Here is a 13691-nt window from a genome sequence, read left to right on the forward strand (position 1 = left end):
AAATGTAGTGGCGACGGCGGGTACGCCTATGCCACGAAATGTAAATAGAACAGTATGTGTTGCGTTAGCCATCCCTGGACACGTGTTTCGAGGTAGTTGCCTCTCGTCAGCAGGGAGCAGGTCAGTGCTCCCTGCTGACGAGAGGCAACTACCTCGAAACACGTGTCCAGGGATGGCTAACGCAACACATACTGTTCTTTTTACATTTCGTGGCATAGGCGTACCCGCCGTCGCCACTACATTTCCCACAGTCCTTTGGGGCAACTTGCTGGTGTGACGAGCGGTGTGCGACCTACTCTTCCACAATAAGGAGAATGGGATTTGGGCCAAAGATCACGCAGGCAGTACAAGCCCTTTATGTAAAACCAACAGCTTGTGTCTCAGTTAATGGGCAACTAACCAGGCAGTTCGAGATCTCTCGGGGCACCAGGCAAGGCTGCCCATGCTCCCCTTTGCTGTTTGCCCTTTATTTGGACCCCTTTATCAAGCAAATAGAGAGAAATAATGAGATCCTCCCAGTTAACTTCCAAGGTAGCTGTATTAAGATCATGGCTTACGCCGATGATTTGGCCATCACTTCACCTGATCCTTTAAACACCATAGTGGCTCTTAACAAATGAGGCGCTAAAATTCGGGAGGCTCTCTGGCTATGCCTGAATCAAAACAAAACCCAAATAATAACAAACAGCCAAGTACTATGGACCGATTATCGAGTTGTTTCCAAAGCCAAATATCTGGGAGTTTCTATATCATCAAATCTGGATGAAATTGTTACAGACAACCTAGCTCCTCTTGCATTACACACTAAAAAGGCCCTGAAACAAATTAACAACCTACATTTAACCCTTGTTGGCAGATGTAATGTCATAAAAATGACATACTTTCCAAAACTCTTATATTTCTTCCGCACAATACCTTTGGAATTCAGTAAATCTAATCTGCAAAAATTTCAACAAATATTCACACAGTTTATCTGGTCTTATTCCCAACCCAGAAGGGAACTAAGGCAGCTTTGTCTACCAAAAGAGCGAGGAGGTTGGTCTTTTCCTAACATCACTCTTTACTATTGGGCCTCGGTTTTACAATATAGCGCAGAATTGCTAAAAGAAGCTCCACCCCCGCAGACTTTAGGGCTCCCCACGCCTTTTCAGCTATTGTTGGCAGAACAGTCCTGGGGCTGTTTACTTCAGGAAACCACCCACGGATATTACAAAAGGGTGAGATTTAAGACATTACTAAACTCTTTTAAAACCTTTCGCAGCATTCGTAAATTCTTAGGGTTGGGTAGATTTAACTTCTATACTCCCACGCTGAATAATGGCAGCTTGCCTGCTATATTCGGCAGGGCTTACTTCTCAGACTGGCACAAGGCCGGCATATTGAAATTGGGAGAACTTGTTACTTGCGAAGGAGTAGTCCCTTTCTCTGAGTTACTGGTTAAATTTAAACTAAAAAACGAAGACGCATTCAAATACTATTGTGTATTTGACTTTCTGTCTAGGAAGGTAGGGGGGCCCTCTGGTTTCAGGGAAATTGATCTGCTTAATATCTTATGTAAGCCATTAACGCCTCGAATTGGCTTATTATACAATATAATAAATAGGCAGACCCCCGATGATCTACAGAACATAGCTGATAAATGGTGCAACAAAATTGACACTTCTAACAGCACTTTTTTTTAACTCACTTGCCCTCTCACAGAACATTCTAATCTCAGCCAAACTACAGGCGCAACATTTTAAAACTATCTTCTTTTTATATCTCACTCCTAGTAAAATTGTAAAGTAGGGGACTGGCCAAGGTACCCTTTGTCCTAGATGTTTGGAATATGGGGCCAGTTCTATCCATATTTTTTCCACATGCTTAAAACTCTCCACCACTTTAAACCGAATACAGGAATTTTTAAGGGAAGTTACAACTCAGCCTATAGTATTGAATTCAACTATTATTCTGCTAGGAACGCAGACCGAGACCTCTCAGTTGAAAAGAGATGGTTTAATTTTCATCGCGATGACTGTTTGGAGGCTGTGTGGCCTCTTCCTGGCTTGACCCGGAGCCCCCATCGTTTTCACACTGGCTAGCCCGATTTATCGCCACGTATCATCTAGAAATCGCTGTATATGCAAAGAAAGGAAGGAAAGGACGGAAGAAGGGATTAGAGGTTTGGCAAAATTGACTCTTTGAATGGCACAGTCAGGATAACTTTACTTCGTCCCGCTCTTCCTTCCTAGTGTTGTGTAAAGTAAATCTTTTTTTTCATGTATTTCATATCTTGCTCCTATTTTTTTTTTTTTTTTTTACCTCTTAATTGTATGTGCTTCTCTTTTTTGCTGGCTTACTGTATTTCTTCTTTTCTCTTAACCATACGCAATCTCTTTTCTCTTTGAGGGGTGGGGGATGGCTGCTTTATTGTAATGCTTTTTGTAAATTTTCTTTTTTCTTTTTTACGTTGGCAAATAAAAAAAAAAAAGAATTTAATTCATTAACGTAAACCAAACTGCAGCTGACCACGGCTCAGCACCTCAAACCTAATTTTGAGAAGATTAGTATTCTGTGCAATCTCTTCCAGAGCCTGCCGCAGGTAGGCTCTTCTAACTTCCAGAAAGTTTAGTTTTTTCGAAAAGGAAGGAGCACCAGAGAAAGAGTCCCAAACATCCAAATAAGTCCAATTGTCTTCTTTATTGTAATTCAAAATCTTAAAATGGCCTTCAGCCTACAGTTCATTGTATTTGATAACCTGGCAAATAGCCTTTAAATGCCCTATTTCATTTATTATCGAATTAACTTAGCCTATGCTTATTTTTCCTACAGATTTAATTATTTTAGAAAATGAATTTATTGTACTAACCTCATCCTAACCTTTAAATTTGTTTAATTAATTGATAATTAAAATAAGTTATACCCCTAACCCTAACATCTGAATATGAAAATACACATAATTTTGAATTAATGTTATTAGCCCCTAATCTTTAAAACTATTTAAGTGACCTTAACTTAATGACCCATCCTTGCATTCAAAATATTTAATTGCTATATAGTTAATACATTTTGAATTAATTTAATAACCATAGTCTAATATTTAAAATGATTAATGATCTTTAACATGGTTAACTATCTAACCCTATAATTTAATCATAATTAATTAATTAATTTGTAAGTATTTTAATTTAATAACCTAAATCACCAATTTGTATCTGAAATAATGTACGATAAATCTTCATTAGGGATCATTCTGACCACCGCCATGGACTATTTTCTAGGAGTAAGGTCCAAACCCAGCTTTTGCCTTGCTTCTTTGAGGTAATTTTGACTGCAGCTAAAATAGAGGAAATAGATGAAATATACATTTTCAGCAACCTTTTTGATTTACACCTTTCCTGCAAGCATCTCTGATCTCTTTTTCTGATGTTTCATTCATCCTCCATCAAATGATTTGATTGATAACAGGGACATTTGATAAACCCTGAGGAAGACCTTGCCAATCTCTGCAATAGGGGTCAAAACATTGTCAACAAATCGAGTTACCAAGTGTTAGTGGAAGAACTTACTTGAACTTGTATACACAGTTGTAACTTTCGGGAAACAAAGTGTCCTCAATCCATCAATCATGAAAACTCACCGGATGGTATTAAGGGCATATGATGTGGCAAGCATCAGTAATACTAAACGTCAGCATTATTCCAGAAAGAGGTGTGACTGTGCTTTTCCCCACCGCGACCTAAGTGCAAGGTGTTTCTGTGTGGTGTACATTTGTTGATCGCGTCATTAAGGTGATAAGAACATATTTAATTTGTATGGCAAGATAAGTTGCAAACGTAAGTTGCAAAAGTTGGCACAAACCACAATACTGTAAACATAGGTGAAAGAACTCCTTACTGGTTAAAATAACTGCTATTACAAAGACTACAGTGATTTGCAAAAGTAATAATTTGCCGGGAATCAATTTTGGTCATGGACAATCACACCGACTGTGGGCCACATATGAGGAAGAGTTAGAAAGGGATCCAGTAAGGCAAGCTCATTTAGACCACTGTTGTTTTTTAAAAAAAATACAGTAATTTGGTTACTTCATTATCAGGAAGAGAGATAATTGTTAATGATACCCATTGTTGTTCAATCGCTATAGCCAGCTTTACATATACGGTCATCCTGAGGAGACCAGAGGGTCACAGAGATAGAAGACCCAGGAGAAAAACGTGGCTCATAATTTATGGGACGTGAAAGAAACAGTCGTAGAAAGTGTGAGATAAAGTTATAATTTTTCTTTCATGTCTCATTCCTCACTGTTCCCTTCCAAAAAGCCACTCTGATAATCTCTATTGTGTCTGAAACAAACTTGGTGGTGATGAAGAAAGGGCACCTTGAGAATCAAGCCAGTCCTGGGATTGGGAAGAAATGAATCGCGGATCTGACAGTAACTTCTCTCAATATGAACGTTTAAAAAAAAGATATATTTTTATTAACATTTTCTGTTATAACCATTGCTGCAATACAATATGTCTTCATTTTTGCATACATTATATTATAGGACAATAGCCGAATCACGAACAGCAATAATTTAGTCAATACATATTTCGGGTTTTCTTGTGCACCCTCATCTTTGCTCACATTTATATCTAATACATTAGCACTTGTTGTTGTCACAGTAGCTAGTCATTGTCTTCTGATAGCGATTCATCTTGTTGGGGGTCACAAATGTTGCCTCAATATGTATTCCACTTTCCCCACACCCGGGTCCACTTTTTGGGGCACCTCTTATGTATATATACAGATTTTTCGGTTATCATTACTTCGTCCATATCCCGACACCACTTACTGATAGTGGGGGGTCTGTCTGGCTCCCCATAATTGTGGTATATTTCTTTTAGCTAATGCCATACCCAGTGCCACCCAAGTTTGAGCCGCATGATTTAGATCTGTCGGTTCCCAAATGTTGAGTAAACACCTTTTTCGGTTCCGGCTCGAACGTTATCCCTGTTACCTGTGAAATTGTGAGCATGACTGCTTTCCAGTACAATGTGATTTCTATGCGCTGCCAGATTGTATGCCAGAACGTGCCTGGTGCTCCACATTGCCGGAGGCAAAGTGGTGTATCTGTCTTGTGTGATTTATGCAGTAGTGTTCTGGTATAATACGTGCGGTGTAGAACCTCCAGTTGTATTAGTTTTAATCTGGAGGGGATCGCTACCTCCTTGGGAGATGCCATTGCTTCCTGCCAGTCTGCTTTGTCAACTTCCCCCAGGTCAGTCTCCCATCTAGTTTTTAGGGCTGCTGTTGGGTCCGGTTCGTTGTTTATCATTTTCTTATATGTTAGTGAGATAGCTTTTTTTGTCATATGGTCAGTGAGTAGCCCGTCTTCTAGGGGTGACGACTCCGGTAGTTGTGTGCCCTGTGGGATCAGTGTGGCAAGTGCATGTCTAATTTGCATATATCTGTAGGATTCCTTCTGTGCTAGGCCATAGGTATGTTGTAATTGTATAAACAGGATGACCTCGCCCCTCTTCCATAGGTCCCCCACCTTCGAGATGCCTATCAGGTCCCATTGCCTGAAGCCTTTAGTATTTCGTCACTTGCCTAACCTTTTTGTGTCCCATAGAGGCGTTGCCTGCGTCGTGACTCCTTCCCATCCCAGTGCTCTTAGCGCCTCATGCCATATCTTGCTTGTATGTGCTTTTGGCCCTGTCATAGTCTTTGTTCTATTATTATTATACAGTTCCCTCATCATTCCGTCCACACCTAAGAGATGTCTGTCCATGCGGTATGCTGGTTCATCCTGTGCTGCGTGTAACCATTGATTTAGTACCGCCAATTGGGATGCCCAGTAGTATGTTTTGATATGGGGGGAGTGCTATGCCTCCATCGCACCAGCTTTTAACCAGTTTATGCATAGCTATACGGGTTGCCTTGCCATCCCATAATAACTTATTAACTTCATTGTTGATTGCTATGAAGTATGTCGGAGGACCGGAAATGGTGTATTTTGCAGGATATATAGGAATCTTGGGAGCGCCATCATTTGAAAGAGGGCTGCCCTGCCTAATAATGTGAGTGGTAGGGATCGCCAGTGGAGGACAGCTCGGCGAAAGCGGGCTAGGGGATTAATAAGATTTTCTTCCGTAAAGTGTGTATCCTGATATGTTATGTAAATACCAAGATATTTAAACCCTTTGTGAGCTATTTGTATGTCACAATGTCGCGGGAGTCGCAGAGGATCGCCGTAGAGTATAAAGATATGTGATTTCGTCCAATTTATGGTGTACTCTGACACTTGTCTGTATGCCGCACAAATACCTAGGAGGAAGTTAAGGGAACGCGATGGTGAAGCCAAATATAGCAACACATCAGCGGCATATAGCGAGATGCGATCGTCCCATCCCATTGGCCACTTGAGCCCACGGATTGCCTGGTTTTGCCGTATCCATGCCACTAGGGGTTCAAGTACTATTGCGAATAAGAGCGGAGACAACGGGCAACCCTGCCTTGTCCCTTTACCCAATGGGAAGGTACCCGAGATGCGCCCATTTGCTACCACCTGCGCCATTGGTTTCATGTATAATAGCTCCAGCACCGTATGAATTTGGGGCTGAAGCCTAAATGGTGAAGAACTGCGAACAGAAAGGGCCATTCGACCATGTCGAACGCCATTTGCGCATCTAGAGACAGAATAATTGCGTCCTCCTCTATAGTGGATCTAAGCGCCATAATACTATGGATTCTTCTCAGATTCAATGCTGTATTGCGTTGTGGCATGAATCCTAATTGATTCGGGTGAATCACCGTTTCTAAATAGGGTTGCAGTCGTGTTGCTAGCGCTTTTGCCAATATCTTTGCTTCTGTATTTATGAGAGAGGTCGGTCTATATGACATGCAGTCTTGTGGTGGTTTGCCCGGCTTGTGTATTCCAACTATCGTTGCCAGGCGCTGATCTCTAGGAAGTTCACCCTTCTCTAAACTGTCCGAGTACATGTTAAGTAGGTGAGGCACAAGAATAGTAGCCGTCTGTTTATAGAATTCTACAGGAATTCCGTTGGGTCCCAGGGCTTTACCTGTATGTAAGTCATGTATCGCCCATATCAGTTCATCGTGTGTAAGATCCGCCGTCAAAGATTGGGTTGCTGCTTGGTCTAGTGTTGGCATTTTTATATCTTTTAGAAAGGCTATATTTTCATCTACTGTAGCTGTGGCTATAGGTGTATATATTTGCTCATAATGGGTCGCCAGCTGGTCGACTATGTCCTGAGGGTCCGCGGTGGTGACTCCTTGCTGTATTTCTAGTTGCGCTATCCATCTACTGGCTCTTTCCTTTTTGTCTAACCATGCTAGGAGTTTTCCTGCCTTATCACCTTGTTCATAAATACTATGTCGCGTGGCTGTGAGTCTGGTTTTTGTCTCCTCCCATGTGTAGGTCTTATATTCTTGTTGTGCTAGCTGGAGCCTTTGTGTTGTGTCCTCATTGATATCTGAGACGTGATCTGCTTCTTCCCTTTCTAACTGTTGTTCTAGTGTCTGAATTTGTTGGTGCTGTTGTTTCTTGTTATTCGTCACCAATGAGATAGCCTGGCCACGTAGGACCGTTTTGTATGCCTCCCACAGTGTCGTTGGTGCTGACACGAGTGTTCATTTCCTGCAAAATACCGTTTTGTGGTTGTGATTAGGTTTTTCTTACTTTCTTTAACCTTTAAATAGTTTGGGTACTGTGGGAAAAGTCTGCGTCTCCCCGGGATGAAGAAAGCGTAGGTGATCAATACTGGTGAGTGTTCTGATATACCCCTGGGCAAGTGCGTTATGTCTAGTACCCTCTCCATCCCTGCTGCCAGTGTAAATATATAGTCTATCCTTGACAAACTATTGTGTGCCCCCGAATGAAAGGTATATTGGTGCTCTTGCGGGTACCTGGCCCTCCATACATCTGTTAATCCGATCGCGTAAGCAAAGTCTCTTAGTTTGGGATTGGAGCTACTGGAATCTCTGGGGGGTCGTCTGTCCATGGATGCGTCAATGGTAGCGTTGAAATCTCCCCCTACAATGAGTTCTCCCTGTGGGAGTGAGAGTAGGAATTTGCCTAGGTCCGGGAGGGTGGATTGGTGTAGAGCAGGTGGGACATAAACTGATATTAAATTATATGGTTTCCCTTCCCATTGGCATGCAATTGCGGCAAACCTGCCGTGATCATCCGTCTATGATCTCTTGATTATTAAGGGGCAACGTTTCTGTATCAGGACTCCGACTCCCCTTGATCCCGAAGTGAATTCTGAATGTACTGCCATTTTGTATCCCCACCTGTCTAGGGCCTTACAAGCGGAGCCTGTCAAGTGTGATTCTTGTATCAGTGCCACTGCTGGCCCCTTCCTCTTGATATATTGAAGGACCAGACCCCTCTTTATCTTGTCCCCCAACCCATTCACATTCCATGACATCACCGTGAGGTGCGCGGTTCTCCCCTTATCTATTAAAGTTTGTGAGTTGTCGACTATCATTGGTACCATATGTAGTATCGTTCCGGATTATCGTGCTATTAAACGTGTATTTGTTGAGGAGCGTGTATGTATTACTTTTGATTCGTATTTCGTCTTGTCCCTTGGTGTGCAGCTGAACCAATTTAAACAAAAACCCCTTCAACTGATCCCTACCCCCCCTCCCTCCTCCCTGCCCGGCGGATTCTGAACTACCCACCACCCCAACTGAGCAGAGTACTTATTCCCCAGAACTTTGTACTTGCGTGTGTGTGGGGGGGGGGGGGGAGAGCCATTTGCGACCAGTCCTGGTCCCTCCCATAGTTCTGCGTTACGTCCACTGCTTTACGTATACGATTCAGTGACACCGTTACTTTAGTCTACAAGTATCTGTATTACCAGCACACCTATTCCACGAGTTGAGGTCTTCTTTGAGTCTGTCATCGACATCGATGCCTACAGCTTTTACATTTAGTCGTTTCTTTGGGGGGTGTTCCTTTTTCTGCAACATTAGCCTGCTCGATTCAGTTTTAATCTGAGTCTCTCTATATGTTTTGAGTCGTTGCATCACCAGTCGCTCCCCTTTCGGATGGGTCCGATTCCACCAACCTCTCAGTGGATTGTCTATGTCCCTGTCCTCATCTCCTGGGCCCCGTAGCCTTACGCCATCCTTCCAACCAGTCCGTAGCCTCCTGCGGTGTTGTAAAAAACTAAGTCTTTCCTTCCGCCTCCACTCTTAGTTTTGCGGGGAAGAGCATTGCGTACTTGAGTTCTCTGTTTCGTAGCTCTTTCTTCACTTCCAAGAAATCCCGCCGCTGCTTTGTTACTAGCGCCGTATAGTCCGGGTACATTGCTATTTTGCTGTTGTCTACTTGTATTGGGGGTGCTATACGTGCTGCTTGTAGAATTGTGTCGCGGTCACGGAAGTTGAATATCTGCACAAGTATAGGCCTTGGTGGGACTCCCGGCCTGGGTCTCCCACCCGGTACCTTATGGGCTCGTTCCACCGAGAAGAAACTGGATAATCCGCGTGGTTGCAGTTTGGTTGTGGTGAGTTCTTCCACAAAGAGGTCGAGAGCCATCCTTGCACACTCTCAGGCACCCCTACCAGGTGAATATTATTGTGCCGAGAGCGGCCTTCCTGGTCATCGAGTTTCACTTCCATTTGTTTATGTGGTCGTCCCGTTTTATCGAGACTGTACTTTCTCACTGCGCCTATGTTTGCAGTTTGGTGAGGCTATACGTCCCGTTGCTCCCTGGATTTGGGGGTTTTGGCCCCAGCGCGCGCGTATGTTCGCCTCTATTGTTTATATGCCTCCCGTAGGGGTTTGCCTCGTGTCCACGATCAGCCGCTAAATTGCTCTTCCATCTACTCCACCCCTCGCATGGGCTTCGGTGGGCCTGCCCACGCTCCTCAGTTATCGTTGGACACTGTTTTTATTTTGGGGGTTGTGATCTTGTGTGGTGCAGGCTATGAGACCATGTTATGCTGTGTATAAGCCTCAGTGTTATTTGCCAGGATCCAGGCTCTACTCCCTGTATTTATTCTGTGGAGGCGGCAGTGGGGAACGATTTCTTCCTGCTAGGTTTTTTGCTCACCTCTGAGTCTCCACCATTGTGGTCTCGATCTTCGATCCGCGCCGACACTCCGCTACTCTTTATCTTTATCTCCAGCCGCCTGCCCTCGCGGCCACGGCCCTTCACACACTGGCGTGCAAGGTGCCGTCCAGGCCTTCAGTTTTCCACATTGCAGCAGTCTCGCTCCCGTGGGCGATGTGCAGCCTGACACGCTGCGACGGGTGCCGGGGCCTTATTGCGTTCTTTTTCCCCGTCGATGTGCGTGCCCGACCTAGGTCTGTTAACTGTCTCGTTGCGGGTGCGTTCTTCCTAATATATTGTCTTTTATGCTGGTGGGTACGAAGCTTTTTCACTGCCTGGCCCCTTGCAGGTGGTTCTGTCTCTGGTGATGTGGCACTTTACCACTGCCGGCCCCTCATGCCGTCACCCGCTTCCGGACTCCTTGTTTGCCGCGTCACGTTACGGGAGTCCCCGGCTTTTAATAATTATGCAGTCCGCGATCTCTTCACTCGGGGCTGTACCTCGCCCATCTTGCGTATCGCTCCCAAATTAGTGGCGATGCAGGCTGCGATCTTCCGGTGTCCGTTGCCGGTTCTGGATTGCACCGTGTTGTAGGATTTATGTCAGGATAGCCAGGGAGAGACGCTGTTGATTGCGGAGCTCTCCTAGGCTGCGGCCATCTTCGTCAGCTGCAAGCCACGCCCCCCCAATATGAACGTTTTTAGTTACTTTTAGTTGTACTTTTTTCCTTTCACCACCAGTAGCGTAGCTAGACTTCCGGCCGCATATGGTGGGGCGACTGCCATCCCTGAAATGGCAGCTAAGAGCGGGAGGTGGCAGCTGCCCCCAAAACTCATGCCACCTGGGGCTGACCACCCACCACCCCTTGCTCCGCCCCTGTTCACCACCCTTTTTCACTCATACACTGATCACTTAGTCCTTGTGCATACTTGATATCATCTCTATTTCTGATGGATACTTCTAACTGCAGATTCCTCACCTTTAGAACATCCCCAGGAGCAAGTCTGGATCCAGAGAATTCTTCAGCAATGCTCCTGCGCACTGGTAGGTGTTGCTGTGTGGGTCAGCAGTGACTCCCATACAGCCCCAGAAGGCATGGAGCAGAGCCACATGCAAGGGTAGGCCTTCATGTTAACGTCAGCTCCATTCTTTTGACCCCCTTCAATGCAAATGCATAGCTCTACTCAACTTTTAACAGTGTGTTAGGGAACAATGTCCCCACCGGAAACGTCAGGATTCAAACTGTGTTGAGAGCGCAGGAAGCAGATGGTGGTCACAGGCACGTAGGAGGGGAGTCTATTGTGCTTGGCTCCGGACCCCACTCTAAGTCATGCAACAAGTGTGCCCCTCATGATCATAATAATAGCAAAAACAATGGCTCCTGTGAAAAAATAATTATGTACTGATATAGATATGCACAATCGCAATGGAAAGGGTCAGGGTGATGTCAAAAGGAGAAGAGACCACATACACCTTGGTTTTTATTTTTCACAATCAATTTTTATGGTTTTTGAAAAAAAGTTAGTCAAAATATATACAGGAAGTAATGGAACAATAGTGCGTAGTGTGCCCAGTGAAAAATGTAACCTAAAATAGTGATGACATATTTGTGACATATGTGCATGGTTTCCAATTTATCACAAAGTCGACCATTTACAAGTATACAGAATGTACACCGCGTTTCTAATACAGTGATAAGCACCGGTTTAATGGTTCACTTTTGTTTTTTGTCGACGACGTTTCGACCCTTTGTGCAGTGTGGGGTCTCTTCAGGACCTAGAAATGTAGGGACATCTGAAGGGTTGTCTGAGCAACCGTGTGGGGTTTCCCTGACTTTGCCCCAAAACTGGTTCTGTTATTATTTCCCCTTCTCCTTGCTCCAAACTGTCTAGGGTGGCAAAAGCAAGAGCAGGCCCGGTGTCACATTCCAGGTAGGGCCATTTGAAGTGTAATCAGGGCAGGACGCACACCCTCCCCAGCCATTCTGTCAGGAAGACCCTCTACCCTCTCACCTAGGCGTCTTTTGTATCTGTGTCTGGAAGCAATATACAACCCACAACAGGAGAACCATTCATGGTCATGGGACCCAGAAAACAGGCAGAAAGGCACGTTTGGTTTAGGACAGGAAAACGGCAACTTTTAAAAGTAGCATTTTCAGAATAGTGAATTAAAATCCAACTTTAACACTAATGAGGATTTTAAATTAAAATTAATTTGAGTGTAAACAGCATATCTCTATCTAGTCCCAAACTGAAGTTAGCCCTTAGTAAGTGAATAGTTTCCTGCCGCTGGGGATGGGGTCGAGGGTGTGTCCTGCCCTGTGGGCCGGTGTGTTGACGAGTTGTTTAAGTGCAATGCTGGCGAGGTTGTCACGAAGGATAGTGGAGTTGGGGTCGCTGGGGTTGTTGAGGTGGAAGTTCAGGTCTCCAATGTGTATGTAGTTTGTTGAGGCGATGGCGTGGGGTGCAATGAAGTCAGTGATGGTGGTGGCGAAGGGCGTTCGGGGGCTGGGTTGTCTGTAGACGAGGGTTCTTCGGAGTGTGGCTTTGGGGGTGGTCTGGATCTGGAAGTGCAGGTGTTCGGCGGAGGGGAAGGTTTCGCTGGCGGTGGTGAGGCGGACATATGAAATCCTGTTAGTAGCCCTCCCGGATGGCCCATGGTCAAGATAGAACTGATGCAGTAGTTTGACCTACGAGGACTTTAGCAGCACCATTCCAAAAAGTAAAAACAAAGAAATACTTTCCTGCACATGTACTTATCTAAGACTAGTATCCTTTAAAGATTCATTTTTTTAAATATTTCCGTCGTCATGGAGGAAAACCCCAGATATTTTGAAGTTGACAAAACCCACATAGATGCAACATAGCAGCAGACATGTTGGCCTTCATTTTGCAACCTACCCATTGTTTTAAGCTGTGTTTATGTGAGCCCGTCTCAGGGACACTAGGAGACATTCTAGACTCTTCTTGTGCTTTCAAGTTATATTCTTTTGGAATCTGCTTCTACAGGGAGGGGAATGGGTCGCATATGAATCTTTTAAAGATGTAACTGTTGAGGAACTATATAATGGATAAAGTACCTCCTGCTGTACATAATGCAAGTCACAGAGGAGTTCCATAACCATATACAGGAATGAGGGCAAAAGCCAAGTTCTTTTCTAAGGTTAAATAACACTCAACATGTTGCACCAGATCGCGAATACATACACCCTTTTTCTTAACGGGTCGGTGAACTGAGCACTAAGACCAGACCTCCAATATCACAGCTCATCAGTACCAAAAGTGAACCCCGGGAAGCAGCAATGTTCTTCCTTCATTGGTACATGGAACTACACGGCTGAAAGCCCCTAGTGCAGTCAAGGTGTGTCATTCAACTCCAGATGAAAAAATGACTTACCTTTGGTAACGCTGTTTCTGGTGGATACACAATCTTCCTACATATTCCTCACCTAGCACACGTGTATGTTTCCTGCTCAAGAAACTCATGCATATGCTCCCTGACACATGTTCCAAGGTTATATTCTTAAGTTGATTCCCAGCAGTGAGCTCACCTCTATGGAAATGGTGACTCAGAGCAGGCGTATCTTCTTTCAATAAGGGTGCTAATGTCCCCTAAACCCATGCTGCTTTAGGACTGGTG

The sequence above is a fragment of the Triturus cristatus genome, chromosome 11 (assembly GCF_964204655.1).
Source record: "Triturus cristatus chromosome 11, aTriCri1.1, whole genome shotgun sequence".
Lineage (NCBI taxonomy): Eukaryota > Metazoa > Chordata > Amphibia > Caudata > Salamandridae > Triturus > Triturus cristatus.